At 38.9% G+C, this 24,937-nt stretch overlaps 1 pseudogene; it reads left to right on the forward strand.

Moving 5' to 3' along the window:
• The first annotated feature begins 250 nt into the window (after positions 1 to 250).
• Positions 251 to 24,937, forward strand: part of LOC110544223 (D-aminoacyl-tRNA deacylase 1-like) — a 98,476-nt pseudogene continuing 73,789 nt past the window's right edge.

Consider the following 24,937-nt stretch of genomic DNA (forward strand, 5'->3'; position numbering starts at 1 on the left):
ACATACATGTGTTACTGTATCCAGCTTAGGAGGTGATGGAAATAGAGCCCAGGATATTGGGCAAGCACCCTGCCAACAGAGCGACATCCTCAGACCCCTGGTGCATGTTTTTCTTGTTTTATTTATACAATCCCTTGCTACTTTGGGAACTAATTTTTTTAAAGGGTAAGGAATCTGAAACTTAAGCTAGTATTTGCTAGTTCCAAATGCAGAGCCTGCAAAATCCAAATTGCATATGGACTGAGAAAACATGGAGAAGGAAGACTCAGTGAGGAATGACAGTGGAGTGAAGTATGGAACTGTGTTGAGTGCCCACATTTCAAGGTTTGTGGCAAAAGCTGGTGTTGTCCCTGGTCTTTGAAAAGGCACACATATTGTTTTCTCCATATCAGAAACACTGGAGACAAAAATGTATAAACAGTGATGGGCTTGTCAATCAAAGGAGAGTTGGCAGTGACAACAGGGACCCAAACTCACCTTGACAGTGAGCCTCAAATCACATCTTTTCTTTTTAAGTTCTAAGAAAAGGTGGTTTACCACTCTGCTGGGAACACATAAATTTAGTGGGCACATGCTGGTTCCCTACTCCAAAATTGACTACTTAACAGAGAAAGAAAGTGTTGGTCCCCATGGAATTAACCCATTCCATCCTTTTATGTTACACAAGTCACATCTATTTCTATACCACATAGATAACACCACTTTTCTTCTCCAGCTTTTTCACTTTAGTGACTCTGAACTGAAAGATCACTCCTTTCCTTCCTGTATCTTCCTTTCTCTGCCCAATGCAAGTAGAATCCATTATCTCTACTTGCAAAGGGATTCTTTTTTTTCCCACAGCAACATTATATCATCAAACTGAGTGTGGAACTCTGAGCCACCGTGCAGGTATCCTACCTGAAAAGCTGCCCTCAAATGGAAATAATGACCCATGACTGCTTTTAGAAGATCCATATGAGAAGGTGTGTGATCAACAAACAAAACAAAATGAAGCACATTTAAAAACACTGCCAGGCTGGCTTCAGTGTCTCCATATAGAACTTTCTGTTGTTGAATGATCTGTAAATATTTAATACATTTCTTAAAAAAATACTATATTCTAACTTCTTTTATAGACAAACTAAGAAATAGAAACATGCTTTTCATTTCTTCTCCAGCATGGCCAGTTTTGGCTACACAGATAATACAGCACTTTTCATCTCTCGTTTGCTGAATTAGAGGTCTGGCCACTGAACAAGCAGTAGAAAAATAGTCTTCTCCTCTGGCATTTTTTTACTCAGGCAGTTTAAACATGTGTCCAACATCTTGTGTTTGCCTTTACTCTGTGTTTTCGTAAATTTCTCTCAAAGTAAACTACTTTGTATGAGCTATTATTCATATTGGATTTATCTGATTATTCCATGGTGGTAATTTCAAATAAGTGTCTTCTGAAATTTGATGATTTCATCAATGTAGAAAGCTTCATGCCAGTTCTGATAATCTCAATGAACTGTAGATTGATGGGAACTCGGCAGATGTAACCCTGTCATCTCCCTACATGTTGGGATATATATGCAGTTAGAACATACCTAGTGGAAAATTAATTAACTTTATTTTTGTACAATATCAATACTCTTACATTTGCCCCAAGAGTATGAGAAATTGACCCCAGTCACATAAATTATAAAAATAAAATATTTGAAGACTTTAAGTAGAAAAAAAAAAACATTTTGCTTTCTACAAAGCACATGATACAGAGACAGGAAACTTGTTTCATCCCTCAATATTTATTGCACATTTTAAGTTTGTGAAAAAGTCTGGTACATTTCCACAATATCAAGAAAACAAAGGAAACATTATCTTTGCAGAATTTAACAGGTTCAATAACGAATGGTTATATAAAAATTCAAAAGACTTAGGGTTAGAAAGATAGCTCAGTCAGTAAAGTGCTTGCCTTGCAAGTATGAGGACTTCATTTCAACTCACAGCATCCACATTAAAAAAAAAAAAAAAAAAAAAAAAAAAAAAAACACGAAAACCTGGTGTACAGAGACTTATTATCCAAGGACTGCAGAAGCAGTCATAGATAAATGAATCCTGTGAACCAAGAAAGGGAGAACTATAAACAGACTTCAGAATGACTTCCGTTTTTATTTTATAATGTTTATTTATTTTGCTTGCATGCATGTTTGCGCGCACATCACTGCATTTATGAGTGTAGAGATCAGAGGACTACTTGTCAGACTCTGTTCTCTCCTCTTATTATGAGGATTCTTAAAATGAAACTCAGAGTGCCAGGGTGGGCAGCAAGGTCTTTTAGCTACTGAGTCATCTCATCTTCCTAGTACCCTTGATTTTCTTCATTGCTTACCTGATGCTTTTCTTTTTGCTTTAGCTATGAGAAAAGATGTCAAGAAAATGGTGGAGGACTTAGGTAAAAAAAAAAAAAATTGTGAACATTGATCCATTGCTACCTTGTTCTACATCCAACTGTGTATCTACCAAGGTATATTTCCCGGTGAGCAGTAGAATACTGATGTATTGATGATAATGATGACGATGATGATGAACTTTCAATAACTAAATATATAGAAATTTGAAGTGTTGGGAACCCATACTAAATAGAGAATCTTTTAGATTCCTTAGAGATTTTTCCCAGAAAACTGCACCTTGATCACAAGTAATATATCTACTAAAAGATGTGTGTGTTGGTGAGGTTTTCATCTTCACAATGAAGTAGCTGACACAAGAGAACTTAACGTAGAAATAATTCATTTTACTTCGTGTTTTCAGGGTGTTGAATCAGAGCACCATGTTAGAACAGGCACAGTGGAGTGACTCTGCTCACCTTGGCAGCCAAGAAGCTGGATGGATCTAAAGACAAAACATGGTTTCAAAAGCCCCCTACACTCAACTGCCTCTTCAAAGAAGCTCCCGCTCATAGAATTCTGGTCTCTTTCCACTAGTCCATTCTGCTATGAATCCATTCATAAATAATCCAGAGACCTCATGATCCACTCATTTTTTTTTAGTACCATCACTGATAGGGCTCTCTGCCTTTAACACGGGAGTCTTTGAAAGATTCTGTTATATCCTCAAGCCTGTGCAGAAAAGACTCTGTGTTTTATTCTTCCTCCTAGAAGCTGCAGGAACGTCATTCTCATTCTGATTCCTTTAATATAAATATTGCTCAAGTTAGCTAGAACTGCCCTTTATTGTTTGTGGTTCTGGTGTAGAAAGGATGGAGGTAAGGCTGGCTGAAAGTCGGGAAATATCTTATGGATGAGTGAGAAGGTAAAAAGATACAGCAAAATGACTGTTAAGGTGAGGGCTTGAATTGTACAGTTCACCATCAGTGACAGGGGTGACAGCCACTTGCTAGAGACTGTCCATTTCCATCTCTATTCGTATGTTATGATTCTCTTGATTCAGCCTGTCAGATTGCAGTCCAGAGTCAGGAAGACTTCAGAAACCTCACCAGAGATGTTAAATGTGAAAACTTTGTGAAAGGCAGCTCAGTCTTTACACTATAAAATATCAATAACTATTTTGTATGTTCTGGAATAGTTCACTGAAATTATTTCAAAAGAAAGCTGTCTTGCCTATTACAAATAAATGTGAATTCCTCTCCAGATTTCAACACACTTTGGCTTTTATTCCCGTTAGAGTCTTTTAGGCAAGCTAAATATGTAGACTCTAAATTTGACTTTCATATTTGTTAATTTATCATAAATCAATTTTTGATTGAGTCATTAGTTATTAATGTCACTGCAATTTTCCTCTCCTGTTGGGATTGCAATTTGAAATTAAAAAAAAAAAATCTTCACTGTGGTCTTAAACTGTCTAATCATTTGGATTTTTTTTCAGTGAAGTGTGTTTACAAGAGGGACAGATTTTTTTTATATCTTTTTTTTGTTTTTAAACAACACTCAGTACAAAAAAAAATAGTGTTTGAAATGAACCTTCCAATTTGTAAATTGGATGGTTAGAAAATAGTTTAGCTTAAGTTTGTACAAATTATGTTCTTTTAAAAATTATTTTAACAAATTTGGCTAATAAGGTTATTAGCCAAATAACTAATAAAATAACTACTGGATAGTTATTTTCAAGTTGACATAAGCTAGAGTCATTTGTGAAATATGAGTCTTAATTGAGAAAATGCTCCCATAAGATTAGTGTGCAGGCAAGCCTGTGGGACATATTATTGATTAATGATTGATGTGGTAGAGCCTAGATCCCTAGGGACAGAAACTCCCCTGGGCAGGAGGTCCTAGCTGGTATGGTGTACAAAAACTGTCCGAGAAGTCAGGAGGGGCAAGCCATGGAGTTTTGTCAGTGTTTGATCACAATAGAAAGCTAAGTAAGACATTAGCTTTGGGATATAAAATCCCAGTGGAGAGAAGATTTCCTTAGAGGCAGTGTCTTAGCTGACTGACTGTTGTTCCTTCTCTAGCCAGTGGGTCTTTTCTTAGGCTGAACTTATTACATAAATTGAAGCAAATTTGGTAGAGATTGTTCATTGCATGATGTTAAAGGCATTTTGAATTAATGTTGTTTTGTGAATGCCTACCAAGTATGAAATCATTTCACAGATATAAACAGAAAAAGACAATCTTGTGTTCGGGGAATGAACATACACCATAGTGAGGGAAAAATCACAACCCAATTTCTAATAGCATATTATCTGACATCTCATAAGATAGGTGGTGTATCTAGGAGTGAATCTGTGGTCTAAATTGCATCAAATCGAAATAATCAGAGCTGGCTTCTTAAAAGAAATTGCATTTGAAATCATTCTCAGAAAATTTTTTGAGAAAGAGGGTAGGCAATCTAGCAAGAAAAGGCCACACTTCCGTTTTGATGGCCATGGCCTCCCTGTGTTACAAGTAAAAGGTAGAATTTGAGGCAGCTATATATCCCAGGTCAGTTCACGCTATCTCTTGCCCTCATCTGTGTAAGTGAGGCACAAGTTCTGCATTATGACCATCATCATCCTCTCCTTCAGTCACTCAAGTTTCAGACACATTATATTTGACAAATAATATCTAGTAGATGTTCCCCTTTTTGCCATAAACCAATTCTTAGCAATCTAAAGTCATAAAATGAAGACTTTTGTTGGGAAAGGGGAAATAAGTCATTTTAATTGAAACATATAAAGTATTTTAAAAATCAACTGAAGTAAAGCTTGAATTTTATTGGAGCAGAGTCTGCAATGAAAATGAATTTGGCGTATCCTTGGAAATTCAGAGAGAATGTCCTGTGAAAATTTGTGAGTTAAGAAAACTCACTTTTTTTTCCCACAAGGCAGAATCTTTCAGAAAGGAATGGTAATGGAGGTCATACATATTTGATGTGACTCCAATTAGAGAATATCAAAACATTAAGTATCGAAGCTGAATAGTGCAGACTATTTTACGAAGCGTATTATAGTTTATTAGTTTTTTTTTTCATCTACTTCCATAGTATTTTCATAGTATTTTTAGTTGACTGAGAGGACAAAGAGTTTGCTTTCCTCTCGAATAATGGTGGTGTGGTAGGCATACTAATAAAAAGTAGAATTAAAGTCATTTGGCTGTTTAAAGGTAGGGGCCTGGGTTAAGTGGTACATGGAAGAACTAGTTCTCTTGTTGGCTGCTAGGAAGACATGCACACATTGTTCTTAAATCTTTGCTACTCACCATCTCCCTTGCTCTTTTGTACGATTCAAAGTAGTTTCTATGGCCAGTTACTTAGAATGTAAAAGACCAGTATATGTGCATTGCATGCTGTTAAGATAAGGAATACACACAGTGGTATAGCAGTATCTATCTTCTCTTGTTTGTTAGTCACTTTATTTCCCTGACTCAATTAAAGTTCCTGATATCTTGTGTATCCCTAGACAAATAGTATACAGCATTTCAGATATTTTTTTATGTCTTTAATTTTATTTTTAAACATAGTGACACAGTGAATACAGCAGTTATTCTGCTTAGTAATTCTGGGAAGGTATTATGTAAAATCCCAAGATTCAACCTATCTGCATATTTTGCCGTTGCATAGCTACACCACAATCTTGGTAACTAGTTGTCTAAGACCACTGTGATGGCTTGAATGAAAATGGCCCATATAGTTGCACATGATTGAATATTTGATTTTCAGTTGGTGGAATTGTTTCGGAACAATTAAGAGGCATGGTCTTGTTGGAGGAAATATGTCACTTGGCGGTGGTTTGAATTCTGGATGTTTCCAGTGTCCCTTTCTCTGCTTCCTACTAGTGGATCAAGATACAGAGTCTCAGCTTTTCTTGCCTTTGTACCTTTTATCATCATTATAGACACTAGCCCTCTGAAACAATAAGCAGTGTTTAGTGCTTTCTTTTATAAATTGCTTTGGTCATAGTGTTTTGTCACAATAATAGAAAAGTAACGAAGACAAATATATTTAGAGTTTCAACAGATTTGTGCTAACAGAAAAAAAAAAAAATTTACCCATACATGTTTTCTTGAACAGAAACAAACCTATCTGCAGGTGAAGAATATTTTTAAAGTGCAATTGCTGCAGCTTCTCCAAAGGAATTTTTTAAAATCAAGTAAGTGATTCATTTTTGTTTCTACATTTATCACTCTTAAGCTGTATTTTAGTAGGAGCAAAAATGAGTCCAGTGAGACATTGTTCAATAAAAAATTAACCTTTTTTTGATATGTACAGAAAACTAGCATTCTTAAATTTAGTTTGCTGGTGGAGCTGAAAGTAGCCAACATATTAGTTATCTTGGTCAGCCTTTTTCCCAAGGAATTATTGTTATTGTTATAAGGAAATAATGTTATTTCATGTTCCTCAAACTTCAATATCAGTATTATCTAGATGTCTTCTTAAAATGCAGATTCTAAATTTATAGGTCTGGGATATGACCTGAGAACCTCTATATCCAATAAGCGAATGGTATTGTCAACCCTGCCAATTCAGTGAACAAAAAAGATATGAACAGTGGACAAGGCAGAGCTGATCAGAGGAACTGGTGGGAAAGCCAGTGGGCCAGAGACAAAAACAAAAACAAAAAAAAAAAACACAAAACAAAACCCAAACTTGTGTTTAGATTTAACTTTTTCATTATTTGAGGTATTAGATCATCGTGTGCATAATTAGCCACGAAAGTAGGTTTGCACACGAATGAAGTCCATATTGCAATATTACATGGGAGTCTTGATTCTAACTTTATCATAGTACATGTGAACTTAAATCATGTGGCAGAGTGAACTTTTGTCATACCAAATACTGACTCCATAACTTTATGTAAAACAGCTGTTCAGTATCATCTTAGAATTTTATGCCTACACATGAATATAGATGTGTGTTAGTGTACATGTACACTCATGTGTGTGCATGTGTGTAAGGAGCGTAGAGGATGACCATGAGTTCAATCCTCACAAATACAGTCCATTTCTTTTGGAATAGGGTCTCTCTCATTGGGATTGAGTTCACTGATTAGGCACTGACTAGCCGGTAAGTTACTCTCTCTGGCTCTAAAGCGTGGGATTACAGGCACACACCACTACTCTCAGAAGTTTTATCCGGGTTCTGGGAGTTGGACTCATGTCTTCCTGATTGCAAGCAAAAAGTTTTAATGACTGAGTCATCTTTTCATTGTTATTTTTGTATTAAAATGAAATATCTGTCTAAGAAATAAATTAGTTACAAAGGATTATTACAATCTTCTTGGATCTGTTGGGGCTTGCTTTGTGACCAACTATATGTTCTATTGTGGAGAAGGTTCTATGAGGTGCTGAAAAGAAGTTAAATTCTTTTGTGTTTGGGTGAAAAGTTCTGTACTTGTCTATTAGGTCTATTTGAGTCATGACATCTGTTAGTGTTATTGTATCTTTGTTTATTTTCTGTTTTGTTGATCTGTCCTTTGTCAAGAGAGGGATGTTGAAGTATCCCACTATTAATGTACATTGATCTATGTGTGGATTAAGTTTTGCTAATGTTTCTTTTACAAATGTGGGTGGCCTTGTATTTGGAGTGCAGAAATTCAGAATTGTGATTTCCTCTTGGTGGAATTTTCCTTTGATGAGTATGAAGTGACCTTCCTCATTTCTTTTGATTAATTTTGGTTAAAAGTCAATTTTATTATTGAAATGGCTACCCAGGCTTATGTTTTGGGTTCATTGGGTCCATTTGTCTGGAAAACTGTCTTCCAGCCCTTTACTCCCAGGTAATGTCTATCTGTGTGACTTAGGTGTGTTTCTTGTGTGCAACAGACTGTTGGATCTCATTTATACATCCATTTTATTAGTCTGTGCTTTTTTTATTGAAGAGTTGAGTCCATTAATGTTGAAAGAGATTAATGACAAGTGTTTGTTATATTTTGAAAATTCTCACAATGTAATTTGAACATATTCACTTCCTTTTGTAAATGCTCTCATATTACCCTCCCCTCTGTGCTCTCCTTATTCACCTAACTTTGTGTTATCTTTTTCCTTCCAACAAGTCCAGTTTTGTTGCCTAACTAGTTTCATAAGTGGGACATAACCTAAAATGTGCTAAATACATCATGGGTAATATCAGGCAAATGGTGGGAACTAGAAAAGTTCATCCTGAGTGAAGTAACCCAAAAGCAGAAAGATACATATGTTATATACTCACTTATAAGTGGATAGTAGCCATATAATAGAGAATAAATCTATAGTCCTGAAGAAGCTAAACAACACGGAGGACCTTAGGGAAGAGGCTGAAACTTCACTCAGAAGCACAAACAGGACAGACATCAGAAGTAGGAGAAAACAAGGAACAAGACAGGAACCGTCCACAGGGGCCTCTGAAAGACTCTACCCTTGAGAGTATCAAAGGAGATGCTGAGACTCATAGCCAAACTTTGGGCAGAATGCAAGAAACCTTATGGAAGTAGAGGAAGATAGAAAGACCTGGAGGGGACAGGAACTCCACAAGCAGACCAACAGAGCCAAAACAAACAAACAAACAAACAAATAAACAAAATAAAAACTGGGCCCAGGAGGATCTGCCTGCAGAGACTGATACTCCAACCAAGGACCATGCATAGAGAAGACCTAGAATCCCTGCTGAGAGGAAGTAGGATCTGTCTCTGATCTGTCATGAACTCAGTGGCCAGCTCTTTGATCATCTCCCAAGGTGGAGGTGAGGAGATGGTGGGGTACAGCCTTGCCAGACCACAGAGGAAGATGATACAGCCAGTCCTGATGAGACCTGATAGGCTAGGGTCAGATAGAAGGGGAAGAGTACCTCCCCTATCAGAGGACTAGGAAAAACGAAAAGAGGGAAAAGAGGGTGAGTGGGGCTGGGAAGAAGGAGGGGCTACATCCAGGATACAAAGTGAATAAATTGAAATAAATACATAGATAGACAGACAGACAGATAAATAGATAGACAGACTTTAAAAAATGGTAAAATCTCATCCTTACTTTCCATTCCGTGCTAGTACTGTCTGGGTTGATCTTAGACATGTCTTATGCATGCTTCAACAGACATTTTTTATTATATGTATTTAGCCCCATTAAACAGATCATAGGTTCTTTTCTTTTGGCCACCAGCACACCTTCCAGATGAGGTAGATTCAGAAACTCTGGGTCCAAGTGAGCCATGGCCAGATCCTCATTGGTAAGCATTGTAAGCTCCCAGGAGGCAGTAAGAATGCTGGCATGCATCACCACAGGATCAAATTTGACAAATATCATCCCGGTTAATTTGAGAAAGCTAGCATGAGGCATTACCACTAAAAAGAGGAACCAGAGGTCCTGCCCAACTGTCAACCTGGATAAACTGTGGACTGGTCAGTGAGCTGACACTGGTCAATGTTGCAAAAAAACAGGATGGGAGCTGCTCCAATCCTTGATGTTGTGCTACTACAAAGTTCAGGGGAAGGGAAAGCTCCCTAAGCAGTATGTCACCACGAATGCCAAATTCTTCAGCAGAGCTGAAGAGAAGAGTAAAAGTGTTGGAGGTGACTGTGTGCTGGTGGCTCTAATCCATCCAGGGTATTTGATTAAATGCTAACATTTTCCATGTGGTCTGAGTAGACTCTTCAGTGAGGTTTCTGTACGTATTTCCCTGTGTGCTGGGATCCTGCCTAACAGGTCCTAGGGATATGTGAGGTGTGACCCCTTGATAAGCTTCAAGTGTGTGGGAATAGATGTTGCCCAATGATACACAACTGTGAATTCATATGACTCTGTGTATTCTGTATGGGTCTTGATATTCAAAGAATTGAGGAATGCCATTACCCTCTGCCCAAAATGCAACATTAAAAAAAAAAAATCCTTACCAAGGGGGGAAATCAGAGTACTAAGCTATGTATTCAAGGTACCGATTTAGATCAGCTATTCAAAACATACCAGAGAGTGAGGACCACATTCCAGCACTGAGTGATAGATATAGATTTCAGTCTCTGTCACACTAAGAAAGACTTTTTTTTCTTTAGTTTACTAAAGTCCATAAAAGTTAAGGATTGCTGTTATCATAATGTGATGAACTTTCTAGGCATTTCTTAAAAGTTTTCATAGTTTATTATAAAACTATCATTTATCTTCCTGCAAATATGTTCTTTAAGTGTAGTCTTCTACTACAAGAAGCAGACAAACATGTACGTTGGTATAGTCTTCAATGGTACATCAGGAAACCCCTGAGTGGCAGTGGTTTGGGCATATATATGGTTTTCTCTGTTTTGTTATAGGCTGTGAAAGAGGCTGGTGATTTTTAAATCTACTTCTTCCATGCAAGGGGCCTTAGCCTGTTCTTCACGCTAGAAGCCTGCTGTGCTTCCCTGAATTGTCTTTGTGTTTCAGGCATATATATATATATATATATATATATATATATATATATATATATATATTGTCAAGAGTAGATGGATGAAAACTGGGCATGAAACTGAATCTGTTTGATTCAGAAACTTTGTAGACAGACCAAAAATTGAATTGTATGAACCCTTTCCAAGCTAAGAAACTAATATTTCAACATTTCTTGCTAGAAGTGAACCTCCAGCCTCTATAATAGAGGCACTGGCAAAAATGTAGTCTTGAGAAATCGGGGCTTTTTTTTTTTCCTGACATGATAGATACTTATTGCAATAAGTATTGTACTAGTTATTCTATATTATACAATAATCTCCACTATATAATATAAGATAATCATACTAAAATCTGTACACCAAAAGAAGGTAATCAGGAATGAGGACCTGGGTTAAGATGCTCAATCCTCATTCAAAATGGCAAACAGGATGGACATCTGAAGAGGGAGAAATCAGGGAACAGGACAGGAGCCTACCACAGAGGGCCTCTGAAAGACTCTACCCAGCAGAGTATTAAAGCAGATACTAAGACTCATAGCCAAACTTTGGTCTGATTGCAGGGAATCCTATAAAAGGAGGGGGAGATGAAAGACCTGGAGGGGCCAGGAGCTCCACAAGGAGAGAAAAATAATCTACAAAACTATTTTTATCAAGTAGTTTTTATGACATGATTCTCACCAAACCTACTGAGAAGACAGATTATTGGTAGATCTAAAAGCTTACCTATATGGTTGTAGAAAATCACATCTATGCTTAGTGCCAATGCTTTTAGGCAATTCTACAAGATATAAATGAAATTGTACCATAAAGCTGGGTTACCTACACTCTCTTATGATGAGTGTGATTGAAAGAGTGATACCAATACATCAGTTTTTAGTCGAAGACTATTTTTCTTCTTGCAATAATTTCATACTCTGAAAGGGGATATCTAGGTTTCCTTAGTACTGAGTATGTAGGTTTTCTGCAACAACTATTATCTAATAGTTTTACCATCTTTTGTTTGACTTTTTCTCTATTAATGATTTAATTTAATTTATTTTTTTATTTTAGGAATATTGTGTGTACTATAAAAGCAAAAAATTAAATAGGACAAAAATCTAGTTCCTTCTTCAAAATAAACTTAAATTCTCATTTTATATTTCTAAGAACGTCAAGGTAGGAAATTAATGTAATAATTACTTCCCATGTGATTTACTTTCTTATGTTCTCTCTTTTATTCTTCCTCTAACACTTTTGCTTTGGACCCAGGAAGAGTTGTCCTGTCAGTATATTATAAGTAAACTTCCAAGCAATTTAAAAGAAAAAAAAAAAAAAAGTCAAACGCAAAAAGAGAGACTACAAAACATTACTAATATAAATATCCTATGAGAGGGGCAAGATGGCGGCGCCGGGAGGACTCTCATTCTGAGCAGCAGCACAGCAGGATCAGCACAGTGAACAGCAATCAGAACTCTCGTCCATAAAACACAGTCATTGTGTTTCCCAGGTGAGAGGATACCCCACGGTGGGGGATTCAATCAGCTTTTAACTCACCCGGCTAAACCGCGGAAGAGATCCCGGTTCCGCCAGACGCTTGGCTGCCGGCCGCCAGCCCCAGCCCCAGCCCAGAGCCACAAGCCAGTGTCTCTGGTCACGGTCCCAGACTGAACCTTGGGCACCACACTATCAGAGACTGGAATTTTCAGTCGAGAGATAACCCCAGGGTACAGGAAACGATTGGGACCGGCCTTAGGTCACCCAGACATCCCCTGGAAAAGACTCGGGCGGGTTCCACGGGCACCCCAGGAGCCAGCCCGGAGCCAGAGCCGGGGACCCAGGTTCCCGCACAGAGCCCTGCCTGCCTGCGCGCCTGATTCGCCGCCAGAGATAGAAACGGCGGGTCTGATCTCAGAGCACTCAGCTCACCCCCAACCTGAAAAGGTCCCCGGAAAATTACCCAGCTTAGGGAGCCACTCAGACTCCCAAAAGCCACAAAGGCAGACACAGGCAGTTTCTGCGCACCAGACAGCTGGCAGAGACTGAGCCGCCATCACACAGCTGTGCTCCAGGCACAGGCAAATCTCTGTGGCCAGCCAGCTGGCGGACACTGAGCACTGTGCACCAGGGCAAAAAAAGACACTAGGAGTCCGTGTCTCCAGAGAATCCACGGGGAAGGAAGGAAACTGTACTGATCTAAATCACCCAATCCTTCCCTAGAAAAAGTCTAGTAGTCTAGTGGGGCCGAGGCGCCAGCACTCAGCTGTGCTCCAGACACAAGCACAAACAGTTGAGGCGCGCCTGATGTCCAACTGGGTCACAGCAGCTGATCATTAAATTTGCAACAAGAAACCCAGAAACAGGGCAGCTGCCCTCAGGACTTCCCTGGGTGAGAGGAGAACCCTCTCGACTAACAAAGACCACAGTTACCACTCAGGTCTATATCCCTGAGGTGAGCAACTCCTGAAAAAACACCAGCCATCCAGGGACTATACCCAAAAAGCTGAGAAGACATCCTTCAGGAAAATCCAGCTTTCTGCAAAGGGGATTCTCTCCACCACAGGATCCCCAGGAACCACCAGAAAATAACCCCAAACTCCTAAGATAACACAATGGGTAGAGGCCAGCGTAAAAGCTCAAGCAACAAAAGACAGAGCAATATGGCATCTCCAGAACCCAGTTACCCAGGGGCAAGTAGCCCTGGACACCCCACCATAACTGAAATCCAAGAAGATGACCTAACAAGTATGCTCATGAAGATGATAACAGAGGAAACAAATAAGATTCGTAAAGACATAGAGGAAGATAAACTCAAACAGAATATTGCCATCCGTAAAGAAATAGAGGAAGCTGCAGCCAAACAGTTTATGGCCTTTAGAAAGGAAATGCTTAAAACACTGAATGAAATGAAAGAAACAGAGTTGAAGGAACTAAAAGAAAAACAGGAAAGTACAATCAGACAGGTGAAGGAAGTAAACAAAACAACTCAAGACCTGAAGATAGAATTGGAAAAATTAAAGAAAACACAAATGGAAGAAATAATGGAAAGGAAGAATCTAGGGAAGAAAACAGGAACTACAGAGGTAAGCATAACCAACAGACTACAAGAGATGGAAGAAAGAATCTCAGGTGTAGAAGATACAATGGAAGAAATAGATGTATCTGTCAAAGAAAATGTTAAATCTGAAAAATTCCTGACACAGACCGTCCAAGAAATGCAAGACAATATGAAAAGACAAAACCTAAGAATAATAGGTATAGAGGAAAAAGAAGACTCCCTTCTCCAAGGCCCAGAAAATATTTTCAACAAAATCATTGAAGAAAATTTCCCCAAGCTAAAGGAGAGGCCAATTAGAATACATGAGGCCTACAGAACACCCAGCAAATTTGACCAGAAAAGAAAATCCTCCCGCCACATAATAATCAAAACAGTAAGTATACAGAACAAAGAAAAAATACTAAAAGCTGCAAGGGAAAAAGGCCAAGTAACATATAATGGCAAACCCATTAGAATCACACCTGACTTTTCAACAGAGACTATGAAAGCCAGAAGGGCCTGGACGGATATCATGCAGACCCTAAGAGAACACAGATGTCAGCCCAGGCTACTATACCCAGCAAAACTCTCAGTCCTCATAGATGGAGAAAACAAGATATTCAATGACAAAAACAAATTTCAACAATACCTACAAACAAATCCAGCATTACAGAAGACACTGGAAGGGAAAATACAACCCAAGAAAGCTAGCTACATTCAAGAAAACACAGGAAATAAATAACCTCACTTCAGTAAAACAAAAAGCAACCAAGCACACAACCTGATGACCACAGCCAACATCAAAATCAAGAGATCTAACAGCCACTGGTCATTAATCTCTCTCAACATCAACGGACTCAACTCTCCAATAAAAAGACACAGATTAACAGAATGGATACGTAAACAAAACCCAGCAATCTGTTGCATACAAGAAACACACCTAAGACACAAAGATAGACATTACCTGAGGGTAAAGGGTTGGAAGACGACTTTCCAAGCAAACGGACCCAAGAAGCAAGCAGGAGTAGCCATTCTAATATCTGATAAAATAGACTTTCAACCAAAATTAATCAAAAGAGATGGGGAAGGACACTTCATACTCATCAAGGGAAAATTCCACCAGGAAGACATCACAATCCTGAACATATATGCCCCAAATACAAGGGCACCCACATTTGTGAAAGAAACATTGATAAAATTTAAAGCACATATAGATCCACACACATTAATAGTGGGAGACTTCAACAGCCCACTCTCAACAAAGGACAGGTCAACCAAACAGAAATTAAACAAAGAAACAATGTCTCTGACAGAGGTCATGAATCAAATGGACCTAACAGACATTTACAGAACTTTACACCCAAACACAAAAGAATTTACCTTCTTCTCAGCACCTCATGGAACCTTCTCCAAAATAGACCACATAGTGGGTCACAAAGCAAGCCTCAACAAATACAAGAAGATTGAAATAATCCCATGTATCTTGTCTGATCACCATGGAATAAAGCTGGACCTCAACAATAACAGAAATAACAAAAAGCCTACACACACATGGAAACTGAACAACTTGTTACTAAATGACAGCTGGGTCAGGGAAGAAATAAAGAAAGAAATTAAAGTCTTTCTAGAAATCAATGAAAATGAAGACACAACATACCCGAACTTGTGGGACACAATGAAAGCAGTGCTAAGAGGAAAGTTCATAGCACTAAGTGCCTTCAAAAAGAAATTCGAGACAGCTCATTCAAGCACCCTAATGGCTCACTTAAAAACCCTAGAAAAAGAAGAAGCAGACACACCAAGAAGGAGTAGACGGCTGGAAATAATCAAACTCAGGGCTGAAATCAATCAATTGGAAACAAATAAAACAATTCAAAGAATCAATGAAACCAAGAGCTGGTTCTTTGAGAAAATCAACAAGATCGACAAACCCTTAGCCAGGTTAACTAAAAGGCAGAGAGACACCACCCAAATCAACAAAATCAGAAATGAAAAGGGGCATATAACTACAGACACTGAGGAAATCCAAACAATCATTAGGACTTACTTCAAAAGTCTATATGCCACAAAATTTGAAAATCTAAATGAAATGGACAATTTTCTTGATCGATTTGACTTACCAAAGCTGAACCAGGACCAGGTAAATCAACTAAATAGACCTATATCCCCCAAAGAAATAGAAGCGGTCATCAAAAGTCTCCCATCCAAAAAAAGCCCAGGACCAGATGGCTTCAGCGCAGAATTCTACCAGACCTTCAAAGAAGAGCTAACACCAATTCTCTTCAAACTATTCCACAAAATAGAAACAGAAGGAATATTACCAAATTCATTCTATGAAGCCACAGTCACCTTGGTACCTAAACCTCACAAAGACTCAACAAAGAAAGAGAATTTCTGGCCAATCTCCCTTATGAACATTGATGCAAAAATACTTAATAAAATACTTGCAAACCGAATCCAAGAACACATCAAAGATATTATCCACTATGACCAAGTAGGCTTCATCCCAGGTATGCAGGGGTGGTTCAATATACGGAAATCCATCAATGTGATCCACCATATTAACAAACTGAAAGAAAAAAACCACATGATAATCTCCCTAGATGCTGAAAAAGCCTTTGACAAAATCCAACATCCATTCATGTTCAAAGTACTGGAGAGATCAGGGATACAAGGCACATATCTAAACATAGTAAAGGCGATATACAGCAAGCCTATAGCCAACATCAAACTGAATGGAGAGAAACTTAAAGCAATCCCACTGAAATCAGGGACAAGACAAGGCTGCCCACTCTCTCCATATCTCTTCAACATAGTGTTGGAAGTCCTTGCTAGAGCAATAAGACAGTTGAAGGAGATCAAGGGGATACAAATTGGAAAGGAAGAAGTCAAATTATCACTATTTGCAGATGATATGATAGTATACGTGAGTGACCCCAAAAACTCTACCAGGGAACTCCTACAGCTGATAAACAGCTTCAGCAAAGTGGCAGGATACAAAATTAACTCAAAAAAATCAGTAGCCCTCCTGTATACAAAAGACAAAAGGGCTGAGAAAGAAATTAAGGAAACAACACCCTTCACAATAGCCACAAATGACATAAGGTACCTCGGAGTAACCCTAACCAAGGAAGTCAAAGACTTGTATGAAAAAAATTTCAAATCCCTGAAGAAAGAATTAGAAGAAGATATGAGAAGATGGAAAGATCTCCCATGCTCATGGCTTGGTAGGATTAACATAGTAAAAATGGCCATCTTACCAAAAGCAATCTACAGATTCAATGCAATGCCCATCAAATTACCAACACAATTCTTTACAGACCTGGAAAGGAAAATTCTCAACTTCATATGGAATAACAAGAAACCCAGAATTGCTAAAACAATCCTCTACAATAAAAGATCTTCTGGAGGTATCTCCATCCCTGATCTTAAGTTGTACTATAGAGCAACAGTTTTAAAAACTGCATGGTACTGGCATAGAAACAGAATGGTGGATCAATGGAACCGAACAGAGGACCCAGAAATAAACCCACACACTTATGGACACCTGATCTTTGACAAAGACGCCAAAACCATACAATGGAAAAAAGATAGCATCTTCAACAAATGGTGCTGGTCTAACTGGATGTCTACATGTAGAAAAATGAAAATAGATCCATACTTGTCACCCTGCACAAAACTGAAGTCCAAGTGGATCAAAGACCTCAACATAAAACCAGACACATTAAATCGGCTTGAAAAAAAAGTGGGAAATACCCTAGAACTCATTGGTACAGGGGGAAACTTCCTGAACAGAACACCAACAGCACAGGCTCTAAGAGCAACAACCAATAAATGGGACCTCATGAAACTGAAAAGCTTCTGTAAAGCAAAGGACACCGTCATCAAAACAAAGCGACCACCTACAGATTGGGAAAGAATCTTCACCAACCCTTTATCTGACAGAGGACTCATATCCAGTATATATAAAGAACTAAAGAAGCTGAAAAGCAGCAAACCAAGTAATCCACTTAAAAAATGGGGAACAGAGCTAAACAGAGAATTCTCTGTAGAGGAATACCGAATGGCAGAGAAGCACTTAAAGAAATGCTCAACCTCATTAGCCATTAGGGAAATGCAAATCAAAACAACCCTGAGATTTCACCTTACACCCATGAGAATGGCCAAAATCAAAAACTCAAGTGACAACACATGCTGGAGAGGTTGTGGAGAAAGGGGAACCCTTCTCCACTGCTGGTGGGAATGTAAACTTGTACAACCACTCTGGAAATCAATCTGGCGCTTTCTCAGACAACTAGGAATAGCGCTTCCTCAAGATCCAGCCATACCACTCCTGGGCATATATCCAAAAGAGGCTCAAGTACACAAAAAGGACATTTGCTCAGCCATGTTTGTAGCAGCTTTATTTGTAATAGCCAGAAGCTGGAAACAACCCAGATGCCCCTCAACTGAAGAATGGATGCAGAAATTGTGGTACATCTACACAATGGAATATTACTCAGCAATGAAAAATAAGGAAATCATGAAATTTACAGGTAAATGGTGGGATCTGGAAAGGATCATCCTGAGTGAGTTGTCTCAGAAGCAAAAAGACACACATGGTATATACTCACTCATATAGACATACAACATAGGACAAACCCACTAAAACCTGTGCATCTAAAGAAACTAAGCAAGAGATAGGACCCTAACTAAAACATCCAAACCCCATCCAGAAAGGCAAAGAGGATGGACATCAGAAGAAGAAGAAAACAGGAAACAACCTAGGAACCTACCACAGAGGGCCTCTGAAAGCCTCTGCCCTTCAGACTATCAAAGCAGATGCTGAGCCTGGTGGGCAACTGTTGGGCAGAGTGAACGGAATTTTAGGTAAGAACTGGGAAATAGTAAGAGCTGGAGAGGACAGGGTCTCCACAAGGAGAGCAACAGAACAAGAAAATTTGAACATAGGGAACTTCCCAGAGACTCATACTCCAACCAAGGACTATTCATGGAGATAACCTAGAACCCCTGCACAGATGTAGCCCAGGGCAGTTCAGAGTCCAATTGGGTTACATAGTAATGTGAAGAGGGACTGCCTCTGACATAATCTGATTGGCCTGCTCTTTGATCACCTCCCTCTGGGGGGGAGCAGCCTTACCAGGCCATAGTAGAGGACAATGCAGCCACTTTTGATGTGAACTGACAGACTAAGATCAGAAAGGAGAGGAGAACCTCCCCTATTAGTGGACTTGGGGAGTGGCATGCAAGCAGAGGGAGGAGGGAGGGTGGGATTGGGATGGGAGGAGGGAGGGGCTTATGGGGGGATGCAGAATGAATAAAGTGTAATTCATGAAAAATTTAAGAAAAAAGGGAAAAAAGTAATTTAAGAACCTTAAATGACTTTCAAAATTGGAGGAAAACATGGAGTTAGTCAATTGGCATGGAGCACGTCTCGCCCCTGGGGGCAATGGTCTCCTGAACCTACTCAGACCTCGGACACCACCACTGCTAGTTCTAGAACTGACGCAGGATGTTCCAACGAGGGGTTAAGGCTTCTCATAATATTTCCTATAAGCCCACACCTGTTTGTCTATATCCCCCATTTTTATTCATTATTAGCCAGATAGAGCCAAGTAATTGTGGTAATGATACTTGCTTTTTTGCCCAATGCTGGAATGCTAGTAAAGTTAGGTATGCCCTGGCTACTCGCATGCCTCACTGGGTGCCTATGCCCATTGATGCCCCTCACGCTATGACTCTCTTCAGACAGAAAAGGGATCTTGGAACTACAGCCACCATTGTTACTACCATCTCATTGGCGGCTGTTGGAGCTACCACCAGGGCATTAGCCATGAGTCATACTGGGCAGACTGCTCAAACCCTGAATAATCATTTAGCCAATGTAGCTCATGCCTTAGTTGTACATAAAGGAATTAATGCTCAACTAAAAGGAAGCTTGATGGTGTTCAATCAGAGGATTGACCTCTTGCAGGAGCAAATTGATACCCTATGGCAAATCACTCAACCTGGCTGTCAATGAAAGTATGCTGGACTTTGTGTCACTAGCATACAACATGAGAATTTTTCCTGCGCTGCAAATCTGTCTAAACAATTGTCGAGCTATATTTTAGGTAATTGGACTGGAGAATTCGATACTATGATGGAGCAGCTGAGAGTGGCCATTGTCACAGTAAATTCTACCGGAGTGGACGCAGGACTAGCCAGAGGATTATCAACATGGATTGCTGCAGCCATGAATCATCTGAAGGAATGGGCGGGCATGGGAGAGTTAGCAGGCCTTCTGGTGTTGGTCTCCTTGGTTTGCCTGTGGTATATATGCAAGATTAGAGTCTCACAACAGTGTGATGCAGCCATGATCATTCAGGCCTTTACAGCCATTGAAGCAGGACATTCTCCCCAAGCATGGTTGGATACCATAAAAAGCTAAAATGATACGCTCAGGATGCGAGGCTAAGCACTGCACTCAGGGTCAGCCGCTTTGGACCCAGAGAAGAGCATGTCTGATTGCATGCGGGTTGATGCCCCAGGTCCCGCCTCTGAGAAAAAGGTATCGGACGGTCTGATGCTCTTTGGGTGGATGACACCTAAATGAACATCTGTACAAAGTCCCAATTTATTTCTAATATCAGAGATCAGACCTCTACTCTTGCCTGATGCGTCTAAAACAAAAAGGGGGAACTGTAGAGAGCTGCGGAATGCTATGCCTTAAAGATGGAGCTGGTTTCCGCCTTCCACCTTCCCGATGGTGAGTGCTCTCTGTCAGGAACAACTCCACATTTGGCTAAGGCCGAGGATCTGGCTTGCTTCCATGTATGTGGACCTATCTGCATTGCCCCCGTGGCACGCCTGGGTTGGCTACCCAGAGGCTATTTAAGCTGTGGGCTGGCTTTCCCCGGGGTCCGAGGATTGTTCAATGTTCCTGAATAAACTGCATTGAAAAAAAAAAAAAAGAAAAGGGAAAAAAAAAAAAAAAAAATAAATATCCTATGAAATAGTGGTCTTGGCCTACCCAGAAATTTAATATATTAAAAAAATTATTGAATATTTTCCACAGAATAATAAAGATCCAAGGGACACAAATTCAGCATATCACGTTTATATCTTTAAATCAAAAGGGTTAAATTTGAATGTGGATTGCATAATAACTGCTGGGGGATATTATTATCATTTTCTATATGTTAATAGAGAGGTAGTTATGGAGGAGAATAGCTTTATTATATATTATACATATTTTTCCTAAGCAGTTTAGGGATGGTGGAGCATGATGCCTGCAATTCATACATAATTAACTCTATTAAAAGTTTATAAATAAATATGTTTTATAAACATGCTCAATCACAAAATTCCAAAAAGAGAAAATGTGTTTAATTTGTGGGCTTTTATGTTGGCCATTCTTTTATTAATTTAATTTTCTGCATGATAAAATTTATTTTTAAATTCATTTAGATAAAAAAAATAAGTAATTGCAGTTGCCTTGGCAATGCAGATTATATACTTCATCAAGCATTCTGGAGTGATGCATTTGGATTTTTTTTTTCTCTCATGACTTGTAGACTTGTATTTATATTCTTCCTGACATGGTTGGGTTTAACCTAAGACAGCAAAGTTTCTATCTGTTTTATATTTTGAGTATCTTCTTTTGAGTTTATTTGAATAATGTCTTTTGGTAACTTTGAGAAAGCTGTAGTACTCAAGGCATAATCACTTAATTTTAACTCATGAATTCCTTGATATTTGTGTTGAAAAAGCCACAGTTTTGAAATTTGGGCCATTCCCTAAAAATGATTTAGAATGCCCAACTAAGGCCCTTGCCACAGGAGTTTGCAAAAGTCAAGATGGTAGATACCATGAAGTGTGATTTACTGTAGTTTGTAACAGAGGGCTCCAATTCTCTCTTAGTTAGTTTGTAAAACAGTCGTTGAAGCTATACAAACAATTATGGCTATGGTCTAATAAAACTTTATTTACACACATAATTGAAAAGCATGACTCAGTGGAGCAATAAGACTACAGGTCCCTGTCTGTCACACAAGACCATAAAGAACTTAGCAACATCATGATACCTCTTTCCTTAAGGACTATGCAAAATCTGATTTCTTCTTCAGCTCAGCTTTCATGCTCAGTTCTTTTGCTGCTTTAAATGCAAATGCATATGCATCACATTCTCAAAAAGATATATTGATTAGAGTATTTCTGCAGCCATGTGATTTGTCTCTAATGTCACATTAGAGACATTTTTCTCTTCAGTTTATTGATAATGATGATTTAGGATATAAATAGCAAGCACAGGATTTGTTTGTTATTGTGTTGGCTTATTTAGCCTTTATAAAATTAAACTTTACTATAAAAATAATTTGAAAATAAATAAAAACATTGGACACTAAAATTAACTAGATTCAAAGTCTGTACAACCTAATGAACTTATACACAGTTGGAAATAGCATTTGAAACTGAAGCTGTAAAACTTCACATTATATTACGTTTTAAAATTTATTTACTATTTATTACAATTTATTCACCTTGTATCCTGGCTGTCAGCTCTCTCCCCTATCTCCACTCAGTCCCACCCTCTCATTCCCTTATGCTTGCCCCTAGTCCACTGATTTAGGAGGTCCTCCTCCCCTACTGTCTGACCCTAGCCTATGAGGTCTCATCAGGCCTGGCTACATCCTCTTCATTTGTGGCCTGGCAAGGCTGCCCCACCCCAAGGAGAGGTGACCAAAGAGCCTACCACTGAGACCATGTCAGAGACAGTCCCTGCTCCCTGTACTAGGGAACTCACATGGAGACTGAGCTGACTATGGTCTACATGTGAGTAGGGGGTGTAGGTCCTCTCCATCCATTGTTCCTGGTTGGAGCATTGGTCTCTGCAGGCCGCCTTGCGCCCAGATATTTTTGTCTCTGTCAAGGAAAGGGAAGTAGTAGCGACCAACGACTTAGTTAAAACTAATGTCTGTTACCTACATTCAGTCCTTCCTCATCCCTTTGTATTTAGCTCTCCTTGTTATCTTTTCTTATTTGTATGTTGTACTTTTTCATGTTTTACCTCCACCAGATCAAGTGCCCAGTACTTTGGGACAGAATAGCTGATTACTACCAAGAGTTAAATGTTCTTTTCAATAAGGGAGAAGCTGAAAAGGCAGGGTAATAAAACTACCAACTTCTGGTATAAGAGGTTGCTTTTTTTTTTTCAATGCAGTTTATTCAGGAACCTTGAACAATCCTCGGACCCTGGGGAAAGCCAGCCCACAGCTTAAATAGCCTCTGGGTAGCCAACCCAGGCGTGCCACGTGGGCAATGCAGATAGGTCCACATACATGGAAGCAAGCCAGATCCTCAGCCTTAGCCAAATGTGGAATTGTTCGTGACAGAGAGCACTCACCATCGGGAAGGTGGAAGGCAGAAACCAGCTCCATCTTTAAGGCATAGCATTCTGCAGCTCTCTACAGTTCCCCCTTTTTGTTTTAGACGCATCAGGCAAGAGTAGAGGTCTGATCTCTGATATTAGAAATAAATTGGGACTTTGTACTGATGTTCATTTAGGTGTCATCCACCCAAAGAGCATCAGACCCGTCCGATACCTTTTTCTCAGAGGCGAGACCTGGGGCATCAACCCGCATGCAATCAGACATGCTCTTCTCTGGGTCCAAAGCTGCTGACCCTGAGTGCAGTGCTTAGCCTCGCATCCTGAGCTTTTTATGGTATCCAACCATGCTTGGGGAGAATGTCCTGCTTCAATGGCTGTAAAGGCCTGAATGATCATGGCTGCATCACACTGTTGTGAGACTCTAATCTTGCATATATACCACAGGCAAACCAAGGAGACCAATACTCACTCATATAGACATACAACATAGGACAAACCCACTAAAACCTGTGCATCTAAAGAAACTAAGCAAGAGAGAGGACCCTAACTAAAATGTCCAATCCCCATCCGGAAAGGCAAAGAGGATGGACATCAGAAGAAGAAGAAAACAGGAAACAACCTAGGAACCTACCACAGAGGGCCTCTGGGAGCGTTAGAAGAGGTTGCTTTTAAATAACAACTCTGCCATAGTCTTTTAAATGTCAATAAATATCTAATATTTCAAAAATGCTATAAAAATTATGTGTTTGCATCTTGAGCCTTTGTCTGACAATTCTTAAGGGTCATCTAATCACTTGCCATATTAGATATTTTTTTAAGTTGAATAATAAATGGAGTCACCTATGTTCATTATGGAGAACTATGTAAAGCCTTGCTGTTCAAGTCAGAATCCAAGGCTTAGGCAATGCTTCACAAATATTATTGAGGTGTGTTTCTAATTATTGAGGGCCTTTTTATTAATTACTGGTTCTGTCATTGTCAAATTGTTTTGTTTTGTTTATGGACCTTTCCTATGAATATCTTATAGCTCTCCAACTTTCTGCAATTTAAACATTTAAGGGAATTTACTACTTTAATTGTCTTGCATTTTCTAAGCTAACTCAACTCTTCATCTTTGTTTAACAATTTCTTAAAGAAAACTTGACTTAATTTAAGAAAATATTTTAATTTCTCATGCAATACATTGTATAGTAAATACCTAATAGCAATATTTAGAGGCTGAAATGCATTAGAGGGACGTATGTTACAAAAAGAGTTTTAAGTAGCTTTCATCAACCATATATGTAAGACACACATCTTACCAACCCAGTTCATCCAACAACTGAAATAATAATTCAGCCAAAACGAGTCTTTGCCATTCCACTTAACTTGCGTAAGTATCTTTATGTGGATTTTTATATTTTTAATTAATGCTAACTAAGATTTAATGCTGGTAACTTGGAAAAATAAACCATCTGTGAGAATGACATGGTAGAGCCATTTGTCTGACTAATATTTGGTATCTGTTGGATGAGGAGGTGATTAAGACCTTTTCTGAAAAACAAAGTTTGTGTTTGTGTATTTAGAATCAAGACAATATCAAAGGAACGAAAAAGGTCAGGCTCATTAAATTGAGCTCAGTCCAAATAAGCTAAATATCACGTTCTACCATTCTCATTCTTCTCTAATGGCCAGAGGAAAAAAAAATGAAAATGTATGTCTTGTTGCATCTTAATGGGGCATGAAGAATTAAAAAGAAAGAAGCTCTCAAATAGTTTATTTTGTTTTTCTA

The sequence above is a fragment of the Meriones unguiculatus genome, chromosome 5 (genome assembly GCF_030254825.1).
Source record: "Meriones unguiculatus strain TT.TT164.6M chromosome 5, Bangor_MerUng_6.1, whole genome shotgun sequence".
NCBI classification, from domain to species: Eukaryota; Metazoa; Chordata; class Mammalia; order Rodentia; family Muridae; genus Meriones; species Meriones unguiculatus.